Source organism: Mirounga angustirostris, unplaced genomic scaffold (genome assembly GCF_029215605.1).
Source record: "Mirounga angustirostris isolate CCGP_5_RB_7025 unplaced genomic scaffold, mMirAng1.0.hap1 SCAF_9, whole genome shotgun sequence".
Classification (NCBI taxonomy): domain Eukaryota; kingdom Metazoa; phylum Chordata; class Mammalia; order Carnivora; family Phocidae; genus Mirounga; species Mirounga angustirostris.
This window is the reverse complement of record NW_026991717.1, coordinates 21,526,846-21,540,372: the sequence shown is the minus strand read 5'-3', so window position 1 is coordinate 21,540,372 and position 13,527 is coordinate 21,526,846. Positions and strand designations below refer to the sequence as shown.

At 55.2% G+C, this 13,527-nt stretch overlaps 1 protein-coding gene across 1 annotated transcript in view; it reads left to right on the top strand.

The window, feature by feature from the left end:
* Nucleotides 1-13,527, top strand: part of APBA2 (amyloid beta precursor protein binding family A member 2) — a 238,780-nt gene continuing 225,253 nt past the window's right edge. The window contains exon 1 of the mRNA XM_064570021.1: nucleotides 1-200. The gene's annotated coding sequence lies outside the window, so the exon portion shown is untranslated. The remainder of the gene's footprint in view (nucleotides 201-13,527) is intronic.

Below are 13,527 nucleotides of genomic sequence, written 5' to 3'. Positions count from 1 at the left end.
GCGGCCCTGCGTGCCGTACGCCGCGTCCGGGGCGCGCCCGCCGCTATTCAGCTTCCCGGGCTCATTAGCAGTCTCGGTGTGCGGCTCGGCGCGGGCTCACAAAGAGCTGCGGCGGCGGCCCGGCGCTCGGCCTCGCGGACGGAGCCGGCGGCGGCGGGGCGGGGGCGGCCGTGCACCGCGCGGCCCCGCGCCCGGGCCAGGTAAGCCGGGGGCCGCGGCCGCAGCCTGGCGGCGTCCGGGCCGGCGCGGAGGGGGCGGGGGGTGCCGGGGCGCGGGGCGGGGCGCGGATGCTGCGGCCCGAGCGCTGCCCCCCGGACCCGCGGTACTGCGGGGTGGCCGGGCGCCGCTGGGGTCTGGGGGCGGGGGTGGGGGACGGACCGGCGCCCCCTCGACCGGCCGGCGGGCGCGGCGAGGCCGAGCCGGAGGCTCGCGCATGCCGGGCGGGAGACGCCGCGGTGAGGGGCGACCCTGCGCGGACGGAGGGCGCTGGCCGGCGGTGGCGGCCCGCTCGGGTCCCGCCGGGCTGGCCGGGCGGCTGGTGCGTTCCGCGGCCCCGCTCGGCGCTGGCAGCAAGTCCCCGTGCAGGGCAGGTCCCGAGTTTGGGGTCGTTTCTGGGGTTCCTGCCTCCCGGGAAGGCGAGTCCCGATCTTCGCCCCCTCCCATTTCGCTTCCTAATGAGAAACTCCTCAATTGAAATTTCCACCCCCTGGCTCCCCTGGGCCGCCGGCGCGGGGCTGGGGGTGCGGCGCGACCCGCCGCTCGCCTCGGCCCCTTCCCCGCGGCGCGCACAGCCTGGCCGGGTTGCTGCTGGGAGATTGGGCCACTGATGATCCAGGCGAACCTCGAGCCCCCCGCCCCCCGAGCTGGGCGGCGGGCGGCGGGCCTCGCTGTGCCGCGGCGGGGGGCCAACTTGCCCTGGGCCGGGCGCCGAGGAAGGGTCCGGAGGGCGCCGGCGAGGGGCCCGCCCTGTCTGAGCCTCGCCGCGCGTGGAGGCTGAGATTGAGTCTGCTCGTCTTAACTTAGTATTTACTTGCAGGGGGAGGACTTAATTTTTTTCAGATCTGTTCGTGTACTGCCTGACAGGGGCCAGTCTCAAATCTGTGGTTAAAAACTCACGGATGACCATGCAGACGGTGAAGTCCCCCACATTCAGGACTCTCATCCCAGCACTTCTTCCCGTGGGCTGAGTTGTCCCAGGCTTCTTCAACCTCTGGCCCCCTTTCTGGGATTCTCCCCCCCCCCCAACCCCCCTCTCTTTGAGAAACCACAGCGGTTTTAGCAATAATGACTTCGGGAGTAGAAGCAGGACAACTTTTCCTAAGGTGCACATTTGAGGTCCTCTGTGGCTACCCAGAGCCTCCGGGCTAGACCCTGGTGAGGTGGTGGCGGGGACTTCTCCTCCACTGTGCAGGGCACGTGGTTCTGTTTCTCAGTCCAGAGCTGCCAGGATGTCCTGCGCTGTGTCCTCACTCCAGGCTGGTCGTCTGCAGCCAGGGCTCGAGAGGGTCTCCTGACATGGAAGCTGGTGCGACTCTGGGCGGTGTCCAGGGAGTTAGTGGACCAGCTGGAGCTTGCTGGTGGTCCCTGCACTGAGCTGGCAGCCTCCTTAGTGCTGGTGGCGAGACCCCTGGAGTGGTCTCTGGAGCTGGGCTGGGCTGGGTCTGCTGGGCTGGGTCTAGTGATGGGGCCCTGCCAGGGTCTTCTGTGGGAGGCAGCCTGTGTCTCTCCAGACCTCTTGCCATTTGTTAGGGATCATGGTGGTGCCCCCCCCCCCCCCCCCCCCCGCCGCCGCCCCGGCCTGCCTTTCCATCTCCAGAGTACTGGGCTTCTGCGTCTGGGAGGAGTGCAGGCTGAACCAGATGGTTGGGGGAGGTGGGGTGTGGGGTGTGTGTGTGTGTGTGTGTGTGTGTGTGTGTGTCTGAGGGGGGTAGGCGCTGTCAGGAGAGTGAAGCTGGTGGTGGTCAACTTCTTACTCTCTTCCTCCAGTGTTTCTTTCCTGCAGCACCCAAGGCCCGAGTGTGGCTCATTAATTTGTTTGCATAAGCATCCCCTGAGTGGTTATAACTCCCTCCCCCCTTTTTATATAAAATATTAGGTTCACAGGAATAATCGGTGGGGATGGATTGTGAAATGGAGGTGTATAAATAATTCAATCTGCCAACCAAACTAAGAAATGCTGGGTAAAAATAAAAGATAATTGTAAAAGACACCAGTCGCACCCCTGGAAACTGAGAGGGAGCGCTAAGACACCTTGATTTTTCCTAGACACAGCTGAGGAACTCAGAGGAAAAACACATTGGATGGGGAGGTTAGCATCAGGCCGGGCTTTGTAGGGATTGGGCGCCCTGTGCCTGCAGCTTGTCTTGGGGGAGAGACATACCGGTTCCCTCTGGGTCTCAGCTCCTCCCTGTCCTGGCTCTGTGTGCTTGAGCTGGTGACTCAACAGGTGAGGGCCTCTGGTGACACCACAGTCTGAACTCTTGGAGAGACCTTTACTGTCAGGGGAGTCAGAGGCAGCTAGGGGCAGGTGGGCACAGAGGCCCTGAGAACATCCCCAGCTGGCCTCAAGGGCCTTCTGGAACAAGCGGCAGAAACCAGCACGCCTGCCTTGCAGCTTGGTCTTAGAGAAATGGAGAGAGTGTGAGAGAGCCTGGGGTGGTGGTAGCTGGGACCGTGCCAGGTGGCCCTGAGGAATGGGGATGTGTAGACACCGTCAGACAGCTCGAGCCCCAACGTAGGTCCCATCTGATGATTGCTCACCAGAAGGTGGCCCAGGTGCCTGTTGGTGGTTGGACCATGTGCCCGCAGGGAGGATTCTGTGGCTCTATCCCCCTGTCTGTGTCCCCCGCCCACCGCCTGGGTTGGGTCCAGTTCGTGCCTCCGAGGAGCCTGCTGGCAGGGCTGAGTCAGCTGGCGTGGGCTGCCTTTCCTGAAGTCAGTTCATTCCCTCCCTGTCCTCCCCTGGACACATGAGGGAGCCCAGGGAGGACAGTAACCTCAAGGTCACAAAGCCAGGCTCTCTCCGTGGGGCTCACGGTTCCCCAGTGTGCTGTGGAGCCCTCCATGTTAGGAATTAGGGAATTAGGATTTCCATGCTGGCTGTGGGGTTCTGTAAGTTGGGCTGCAGGATTTCCTCTCGGCAGGTGGGGCCCAGGCCAGGTTTGGTGTTCCTTGCTCAAGCCCTCCATGGCTTCCAATGCTCACTGCACACCCACATTCCTTGGTCTGACTTTCTCAAGTTCCCTTCCTTGCTCCCAACGACGGTCCCTTCAGGCAAACGGGATCACTGCCCAGGCTTGCCCTGGGTTGTTCACACCCTGTCCCCTTGGCCTGGGGCCCTTGTGTCCATCCTTGACGATCCCAGCTAAATGTGGACTCCTTTCCTCTTATCCCCTCGTCCTCAAATTTGCCAAGCTTATGCCTGCCTCGGGGCCTTTGCACCTGCCATTCCCTCTCTTTGGCATGGCTTCCTTCCTCCAGATGTCCACCTGGCTTGCTCCCTCACTTACTTCAGTTCTCTGGTTCTGTGCCAGCTCCCTGACCCCTGTATGGTAATTAACATAACTTCCCCCCTTTTCGTTAACCCTGCTTTGTGTTTCTTTTTAGTATTTAATGTTCGAATGTCTCTTTATTGACTCTTACCACTCCATTGTAAAGACCTTGTTCTCTTCTCTATTCCTGGCAGCTAGAACAGTGCCAGGCACCTCGTTAGACCCTCCGTGCTCCTTGATGGAGGGATGAATGAATGAGTGAGACCCCAGGAGTGGCCTTCTTCCTTTCAGCCTGGCTCCCTGCTCCTCCTTTTCCCAAGCCCCAGGACTGGAACTGAGCTGGATTGACACTTGTATTCATGGTTGGTTGGATCCTTCCTAGAAGTCAGCACAGAACCTTGTGCTCAGTGGGCAGATAGGAGAGAGCTGTGGAATTTTACAGTGCAGGCGTGTTTTCAGATAGGCCAGGAGACAACATGGTTGGAAAGGTAATCCAGCCCAAAGAGTGGGGTCGTGATTCTTCACAGAAACTCCCTTTTGGATTTTCGGTTTGGATGGCATGTCGTCGGGCTGTCCCTGCTGCGAGAGCCCACTCTGTGTTGTCCCCTCAGTCACCTGGGATATAGAGGCGCTGGGAACGAGGCATCCTCTTGCCCAGGTTCCCTTCTTCCTCCATCTGGATGTTTCTAAACTTGTCTTGTACCTTATGTCAGACCCGGCATCTCGAGGCTCCCAGCCAGTCCACCTGCCCCATGTTTGCCAGCCTCCCGATCCTCCTGTCCGTGCTGTGGTCTCGCCGGGGAAGGCGCGCTGGTGGTATCAGGAGGAAGGCAGCGTGAGGTTGGGAAGGACAGTGGGGTTTGGAGGAATGAGAGCTCTATTCCAAGAACCTGGCTCTGCCACTCATCCCTGGGGCTTTGGACAAGTCACTGGCCTTGGGAGTCTTTCTCAGCTTCTGTCCTACTGACATTATACGTCTTGCTTGCTGTTGTTTGGGGGCACATGTAACTTTATATACAATTCCCAGTATCGAACTGATGCACAATGTCATTACCACGCCTAGGGCTTTGCGGGGGGGCCCGTGTGGCCTCCAGGCCTGTTGTGGTTTCTGCTATTTCCCTGGAAGTTTGAGGGGTCAGGTTTGGTTGTTTCAACCACAGCCTTGTAAGAGAACGTAGTGTGGGCGCTTCGTAAACTCTCAAGAGCTGTTCTCATGTCAGGTGCTACATCTGCTGTTTTGTGTCTGAAGGATCAAAATTAAGAAGGGGAAAAAACACGTGGTTGAGTTTCCTGCATCTACTGACTGAGAAAATATTTTTGTCTCATGGTATTCTGATAACCGAAACGCTCCAACATTTGAAGGTGGTTTTTCATGGAGAAACCAGCCCAGGTCAACGCACGTCGGTGGGCACTTGGGCTGGTTGAGTTCTGGTCCTCTGTGTTTGCTCTTTTAAATAATGTCCCTCGAAGCCCAAGAGGCAGATCGATTATCTCATCTTGGCAACACGGGGGCTGCAGAGCAGGTGGCTGGGGCTGGCCCAGGAGCTCCCTGCAGGGCCGCGCTGCGATTTGGGCCTGAGTGGGAGAGAGCGTGAGGCCCGTCTGCTCTCCCGGGCCCCCCATCCCACTGGGGCTTTGTTCATATCATACTTGTTTTTCAACCGGGTAGGCGTGAGTAGGATTCATGACCACTCACCTGATCCACCCAGGGGTTAATTTTCTACATGTGTCTAGAGAATCTGATAGCTGGTGACCAGTGGACCTGAGCGCTGGTTGGCGGTTGGAGAGTAACGGACATGTCACAGGTGACCCAGGGTCCTACACGGGGACAGCGAGAGGGCTGGGAGTGTGCCACCCAGCAGAACAGCTAATACTGTTGGTGGGTCTGTAAAGGTGTTGTCCGTTTTGCACTTGGAGTTCACAGGGATTCCTTGCCCCTCCTGTCCCAAGCATCAGCTTTGCAGAGAGACACTGAGGTCTGAAATGCTCAGGCCCTTGTTCTGAACAAATTTGAATATGTAAATAGGAGTACAGTATTTGTATTTAGAATTCTCGGTTTGGGTATATCTATACATAATGTATACGTATTTCTATATATATAGGTATGTGTAATATGTCTACATCTATCTATTTTTTTTTAATTTGATTGGTTTTGAATTCCTGGAGTTGATTCCCCACCAAGGCAGCTCTAAATATGAATTTTTCTGAATTGTTGTATGCATCGTTAATTTAATAAAAAATATATAGTGTATCGTTTTTCTGAGTTGGTTTGATTATCACTTGTCTTGGAAAAATCCATTGTTTCAATAACAGGAGACCCATTCACTGAGTGAACGCGTGCATTTAGGGATGATGGATTTCTCAGGTCCCTCTGGCAGCAAGTGTGTGCATTGTTCAAATAAAACACAGTTTACGTTTCTCGGTCTTTTGGTGCAGTAAGTGAGCCATGTGCTCTAACATCTGTCCATATTATCCAGAGCCGGTGACAGCTGTTATGGGTGGGGTGGAGTAGGAGTAGGAGTGCGGCCTGTGTTAGGAATCAGAAGCCCGGCTCTGCCTCCCAACACCCAGCGAAGGCCCCTGCTCAGAGTTTGACTTAAAGCCTCCTAAAAGGACACACGTAGGTCTGCGCTTCCTTCCTCACCAGCCTCCTGAGTTACAAGGAGTTTTGAAGACGAAGCGAGATAAGGTGTGGGCGAGCGTTTTGTTACGATAAAGTGCTCGCTTAACCCAGTCACCAGGGTTAGAGAGAGAGAGAGTGTGTGTGTGTGTTTCTCCCCAGCTTGTCTGATGGGCCTCAGATACCAGGCACACCTTGGGTCCCTGACTGGTGCTGGCTGGTCCCAGCAAAGACGGGCAGATGACTGATGGATAATTGGTCCTGGCCACGGACGGGTCCCAGCACTGAGCACTTGGCCTGCCTGCTAGATCACGGGCCCCTGAGGCAGGCCGTGCTTGGTCGTGGCGATGGCTGTTTTCTCCAGAGAATGGTAGTGGGAGAAGCCTGACCCATGGCCCCTCCTCCATGTGACTTCCTTTGTGTACACGGACTGCGAAGATTCTGCTCGTGGCCTTTCTCTGTCCTTCGGGTGCCAGAGAGGAGCCCGCGGACGTATGGCAATGGACAGGCCACCTGCCTTTGGCTCTCACGGGGACGTCTCTGAGCTGTTTCTTGGGTTGGAAACTCGGAGAGCAGAAGCCCCTCCAGACCAAGAACTCCTGACTGTGTCTCTCCTTTGGGCTTTAACAGATTTCGGCTTCTAAATTAATTGCATTTCATTAAGTAATGGTTTTCTTCTTGATCCCAGGCTGCTCTGTGCTTAATCAGCAGTGGTGAGTGGTGCCGCTTGACTTACTGTGATGCCCTCAGACTCAGAGGCATCTCTGGCTCACATCGACTTCTTGTGGGGAGCTGCCTTGGGGGACCCCTGGATGTGGCAGCCTTCTCCCCCACCCCCGCTAGCTCTGAGAACCCCTACCTTAACTCTCGGTATGTGTTGCTCTTTTTACCTGTCGCGTAGGATGGCTTATGTACTGACAGACACAGCGGGGTGCTGGGCACCTAAATGGCAGCCCCTCACCCCGCGCCTGTCATTCCCCTGTTGGTCCCTTGATGAGTGGGGCCTCTGCAGTGCAGACAGGTGCCTCCACTTTAGATACCCCTCAGCCCTTTGCTGGGAGCTGCATCCATCCGTCCATTCCTCCATCCACTCCACAGGTAGTTTCTGAACCCCTGCTCTGTTCTGTCTTTGCCAAGCCCCGGCTAGAGCTGGGTGAGCTCAGGAGGGAGGGAGCAGAGAGGGGCCGGTGGTGACTGTGGGGTGGCATCAGAGCCCCCGATTCTGGCTCTGGGCCCACAGACTGGAGAAGCAGTCTGGAAGGTGTGAGAAGCCTAGAGAAGCACAGACTGGAAGGTGTGAGAGCCCCAGCGTGGGTCGGGAGAGGGGCTCATGGAGGGCACATGGAGAAGGGGTTTGGGGAGGGGCGCCGAGAGAATGCTGGGAGGGGTGCATGGGGGGAGGCATATGGGGGGTGTGGGAGCCCATGCATGGCTGAAGAAGGGCAGGGCCCAGCCTTGCACCCCTCAGAGCCATGTGGCTCCAGGGGCCTCGTTCCCTACTGTCTCATGTAGGAGGAGGCTGCTGCCGAGGTCCAGCCTTGCTGGCGCGGATGTTTAATTTTACCCTTTAGAGACTTACACGCTTTCTAGATTAAATTGCCACTGTTCCTCTACAAAAGTGACAAAATCCGTGGCAAACCATAAGTCACGTTACTAATTTGCTCGCACGGAGTTAACTTCTGCAGCTCTGCTGGCTTACTGGAAGGAGAGTCGGGCAAACAGAGGAGCCCATTTCCAGTTGTCAGCGAGCACTGGGAGACCGGGGGAGGGGTGGGTGGGTGGGACACAGGTCACAGACGCCTGGCCGCCCTGCCCACCGTGTGGCCGTCTTTGCCCTGCCTGGGCGGCCTGCTGGTCACGGCAAGGGCTCCTCGAGGCTTCCTGGCCCTCTGCAGGGAGGGGGCTGACCCGTCATGCGGAGGGAACGGGGAAGGAGGGGGAGAGAGTGGCAGCTGCTGGACAGATGTGCCGTGGCTAGGCAGCCCGGTTCCAGCGGCCTCTGCAGGCTGGCCAGCTCCGAAGACGCCCTCAGACGCCTCCTGTGTGTGACCCTGACTCCAGGGCCCCCACAACCCGTGTCCTCTCTTCCCCTTTTGAGGCTCGAATAGGCTGCAGTGGCTGTTCATCCTCCGGGTTATGGTGGCTCCGAAAACATCTGTTACGGGTTGCTTTCCTTTTTGGAGAGCGGTCGGCCTGTTTTCTGCTTTGGCGCAGGGTGGGCGTGAGCACCATTCCCTCCCACGAGGCCCGTGGCCTGGCCCTTGTCACACTGCCTATTGGCCCAGGCCTGGGTGCTGGCCCACGCTTCCTTCGTCACTTACTGTCAAGTGCCACATGTGGCTTGCTAGTTGTTGGGCCAATTAGAAGCCGTGACTTGTTGAGAGCAAGCTTCATCTGATGGGGGTGATGTCTGTGTGCCAACCTTGATCCTGCCCTTGGGCCCCATAGCTGCACCAGGCAGGGAGGAGTGGGGAGGGGGGCTCTGAGCATCGCGTGCTGCCAGGACAGGGGGTCTCGGGGCTCACTCTCCTGGTGGCTTTATCAAGCACCTAATACCACACTGCAGGTCACTTTGACTGACTCCCAGAGCTGCTTTCTTCCTTTCCAGTGACAAGCCAGCTGGTGGTGTATTTAATAGCTGAGGTTTCACAGTAGAAATCAAGTGGTTCCGTCGGTGGCGTGGTAGCCTGTCCATGCTCATGCATGATATCCGCAGCGGGGAACACATGCGTGCCTGAGCCGAGGGACTGGCCATCACTGTCTACGGAATCAGAAGAGTGCTGTGAAATCCACACATATTTGTAGAAGTACAAATAGAGTTTACTTTCTCAATGGCCACCCTTGAGGTGAAATTAGCTTCGGTTTCAAGGAAGTAAGTGGAGACATAAGTCATCAACTTGGGACTGATTTATTTATTATTTTTATCTCACCCACCCCAATTCCCGAGGGTGGTCCTCAGGCTCTCATGCGTATTCCTTATGGAAACTGACCAAGCTGACCTAGACCTGGAGTCCACGATGGGTGTTCGTTGTCTAGGATTCAGGTCAGCTGATCATTTGGGCACAGCAGGACCTCACATCTCAGGCCCTGATACCAAAACCTTTTTTTTTTCCCCCTCCACACACATGGGCTTAGTGGAATATATTTTAACAAATTACTCATCTTAAGGTAATGCACTATATTATTAATAAGAAAAAGGCAGACAACTGGGTAGAGGAAGGGGACAAAAGACACTTCACCTAAAAAAGGTCCAATAAACATATGAAAAGATGCTTGACTCCATTAGTCAACAGGGAGATGTCAGGGGTCTCCAGAGAAACAGAATCAATAGGGTAGGCGTGTGTGTGTGTGTGTGTATATATTTATCATGAAGAATTGGCTGATGTGATGGTGGAGGCTGAGAAGTCCCAGATCTGCAAGCCGGAGCCCCAGCAAAGCTGGTGGTGTAACTCAGTCGGAGCCTCTGAGTCTAAAAGCCTGAGAACCAGGAGAGCCAGTGGTATAAACCCCAGTGCAAGGACAGGAGAAGAAATGAGCTGTCCCAGGAGGCAGGACTAGAGGGGTGAATTCCGCCTTCCTCTACCTTTTGCTTTTGTTCAGTCCCTCCGTGGATCAGATGATGCCCACCCATGTTGGGGAAGACCATCTACTTGACTGAGTCCACTGATTCAGATGCTAATCTCATCCAGAAACACCCAGAGACACTGTTCAATCTGGGCGCCCTGTGGGCTCCCACTTTGACGCATCCAGTTAACCATCATGATGTGATATCATTACACACCTACCGGAATGGCTGAAGTTATCAGGAACTAGCAGGTGTTGGGGAGGATGTGGAGCAATGGGAACTGTCGCTGTTGGTTGGGGTGTCAATTTCTACAACTGGTTTGGGAAGCCAGTTTCACGGCACCAACTAAAGCAAAAATTACATATATCCTCTGACCAGCAGTGTCCCTCTGAATGGAGTTGCGGGAAACAGAGCATATGGCCACTGGGCTGAAGAAGTCAGGTCCTAATCCCTGGAACCCGTGAACGTTACCTTAGATGTTAACTTCTATGCTAACTTATATGCGATTAAGGATTTTGAGATGAGATAATCCTGGGTCCTCTGGATGGGCCCTAAATGCCGACCCACGGGTCCTTCTGCGAGAGAGGCAGGGGAGATAGGAGGCAGAGGAGGAGGCTGGAACCACAGAGGTGGAGATTGGAGCAGTGTGGCCACACGTCAGGGCATGCTGCCAGCCCCAGAAAGTGGAAGAGGAGAGGAATGAGTTCTCTAGAGCCTCTGGAGGGAGCGCGGCCCCTGCCGACGCCTTGATTTCTGCCCAGTGAAACTGTTGTCAGCCTTCTAGGTCCTACAACGGTGAGAGAATCAGTGCGTGTTGTTTTAAGCCACGTAGTTGTGTGGTGATTTGTTATAGCGGCCACAGGATGCTGATACAGCCGTTGAGAGGCAGACTCGCCAGCACGCCCACGTTTACTCCCACACGGAATGCCACAGAGCACGCCGTGAATGGACCTTCTGTGAGTGCATGAAACAGCGTGGCTGAGTCTTGTCATGCCATTGAGTGAAAAAAAACCCTAGAACCCAGAGTCCCTTACTGTATGTTTCCTTCGATAGGAAGGTCAACAGGCAACTTTTATCTCTGTGGCTGGAAGTCATGTTGCCCTTGGGAGATGGTGATTGGAGAGGGCATGGTCGGGCCTGGCCAGGCTTTTGGAGGCACTCACTGGCAACATCCCCTGTCTTGATCTGGGTGGTGTTTTGCATGGGTGAATTCCAGTTCATGATGCGAAACTCTTCAGTACATCTACTTCAATAAAAGCTGAAAAAAAAACCCCCAAACCCAAAAAAGAGTAGTACATCATCTTGAAATTTTCAAGGAGAACTTTCGATAGACTGACTCATGGCTTATTTTACTGCTGGAACAATAATATCAAAATCAAGATTACATTTAATGTGAGATAATGAAATTTTGCCATTCCAACAAGTGCTTGTTAATATTTAGATTCGAACTGTGTTTTCCAAATGAAATCAGAGAACGTAAACCCAAGGAGGATGCTAAGATCTATATGCATGTAATTGATAATGGATGAGTTATCTAGATGAAATGAGTTTTAATTCCTGCCTGTGAAGGGAGCTGTGCTCTTAAAACCAGACACGAACAGGCCGGGTACGTAAGGGTCAGATGCTGCGCACTTCCAGGTGAGTGGGAGGGAAACCAAAGAGCTTTGAGAAGCTAGAGTGGAGGGAAGTGGTGTGTATGAACTCTGGGTGAGCCCTGAAATCTGGGTGGAGGTCCCATGACATCGTCTGTCCATGCACCCTCCAGGCCACCTTGCCCAGCACACGGAGGTCCCCAGAAATCTCTGCTGTCTTTGCCCACACCTCTCCCTGGCCTGTTTTTCCTACCCCTTCCACCTGTGAGTTCTCTCTCATCCCTCCCAACCCCGGTCGGGCAGCCCCACACCTGTGCTGCAAGGCTCGGTCCCTGAGACTGTCTTACACAAGCAGTCTCGGTGGTCTTTTCCACGGTTTCTTCCAGGGATGCAAGGGAGGCAGCTGCTGACACGTGGCTGTGCAGCCTCGGAGGTTCCATGCGCGTCCCTGGCTTCACTCTGGTGAACTGTCAGCCTTGACCCGTGCAGGGAAGGCATGGTGGCTTCTTCAACATGGCCGTCCGAGGGGTGTCCCCAGACAAGGGAGGGCTGGGGATCTGGGGGGGCCCTGGGCCCATTGGGAGCCAGCCTGGCGCAGCAGGGCCCCCAACACTGGTCCATGCTGATGTGATGTGTTGTGGGGGCGACACTGAGATTTTCGGAGCAGGTTCTATGTATGTGGTGGCGTAGTTCAGGAATCTAGAAGCGTGGGTTCTGCAGGCCCCCGGCTGAGCGCTCTCTAGCTGCATCTCCTTCATCCCAGAGGGTAAGCTTTGTTTATGAAGCAGGGGAGAGAGCTGGGTGGCCCCGAACCCAGCTCCTTCTCACCTCTTCATGCCCCCGTCCCCTCTGTCCTGGACCAGATGAGCTTCCTAACTATCCCTCCTTTTCCTCAGTGCTGCTGCTAAGACCTGTTCTCAGCTCTCCCTGGTGTCCCCCTCCTCCCCTCTCCCTTGGTGTTATTTTCCCTCTTGGCACTCACCCTCACCTGGCCTATACTATGCGTTTGTCTCTCGTTCTTCTGCATGGAGAGCTCCCTGAGGATGGGGGTGCTCCAGTGTCAGGGGGAGGAGCGTGGCTGGAGTTGGGGGTGGGACTGGGCCAGTAGCAGTTTTTGCCCTGGATGATTAGCGAGGGAACTGGACTCTTGCCAGAAGCATGCCCTGCCCGTGTTGGCTCGAGGACTACTCCCGGTGGCCTGGCCACCCTGGGGACATTGGCACAGCTCCGGAGCGAGCATTTCCGTGTGCAGTGTGCAAAGCATCATGCTGGGTTCTGGCGCACACACAAAGGAAACAGTGCCGTGAAGCCCGGGCCCTGCCCTCAGGGGGCTTTGGATTTGGTGAGTTTGTTGGGCGGGGGGGCGGGGGGGGATGTCATTGTCAGTGGATAGAAGAATAAAGGGTCAAAGGGGCTCCTGCAAGGTGTGGCAGCAGGCGGAAGATGCACGCCTGAATGAGGTGGTCATTCTGATGGTGGCTCATAAAAATCAGAGTGTGCTAAGGGGGCGTGTACACCCCAGTCCCCAAGTGTAGACTATACTGGGTGATGTCCTTCCAGAGAGCACAGATGGAAGCGGAACAGTAACTTGGCAGTGGGAAGGTCAACACCAACAGTGATGAGTCATGTTGAGTGTCAGTGCCCTTGATAGGACGGGATGGAAACGGCACTTTACCTCTGTGGTGTGTCTCCCCCAAACCCATCACTGCAGTTAAATTCCAATAGAGGAACGTTCTATAAAGTACCTGCCCAGTACTCCTTAACACTGATGAATCCATAGTGTCATACAAAACGGAGACTGTCACAGCCAGGAGGAACCTAAGGAGGCACGATGACAAACTGTGATGTGTCCTGGTGGGGACCCTGGAGTAGAAGAAAGACACTGGGGAAAAACTGAAGGGCTATCAAAGTGTGGACTTCAGTTAGCAGCAGTGCATTGGTATTGGTTCATTAACAGTAACAAAAATGTAGGACATTAACGTAAGGTGTTCGTGATCTTACATTAATGGGAAATGGGATGTCGGGGTCTATCTATGGAAGATCTGCTAAAAAAAAAAAAAAAACCTTTTCTAAAAAGCGAAGTCTGAGCCTCGCTGTCCCTCCTCATCCAGCTCCAGACCCTCTTGGCTTTGTCGTGCCTATTGGTCCTCCTTCTTTACTGAAAACTGGAGGAAAGTTCAGTTTAGAATTTGGAATATAGATTTTTGTATACCTCACATTTCTGGGTGCTTGAAAATCATAGGTTTCTCAGGTGTGGTG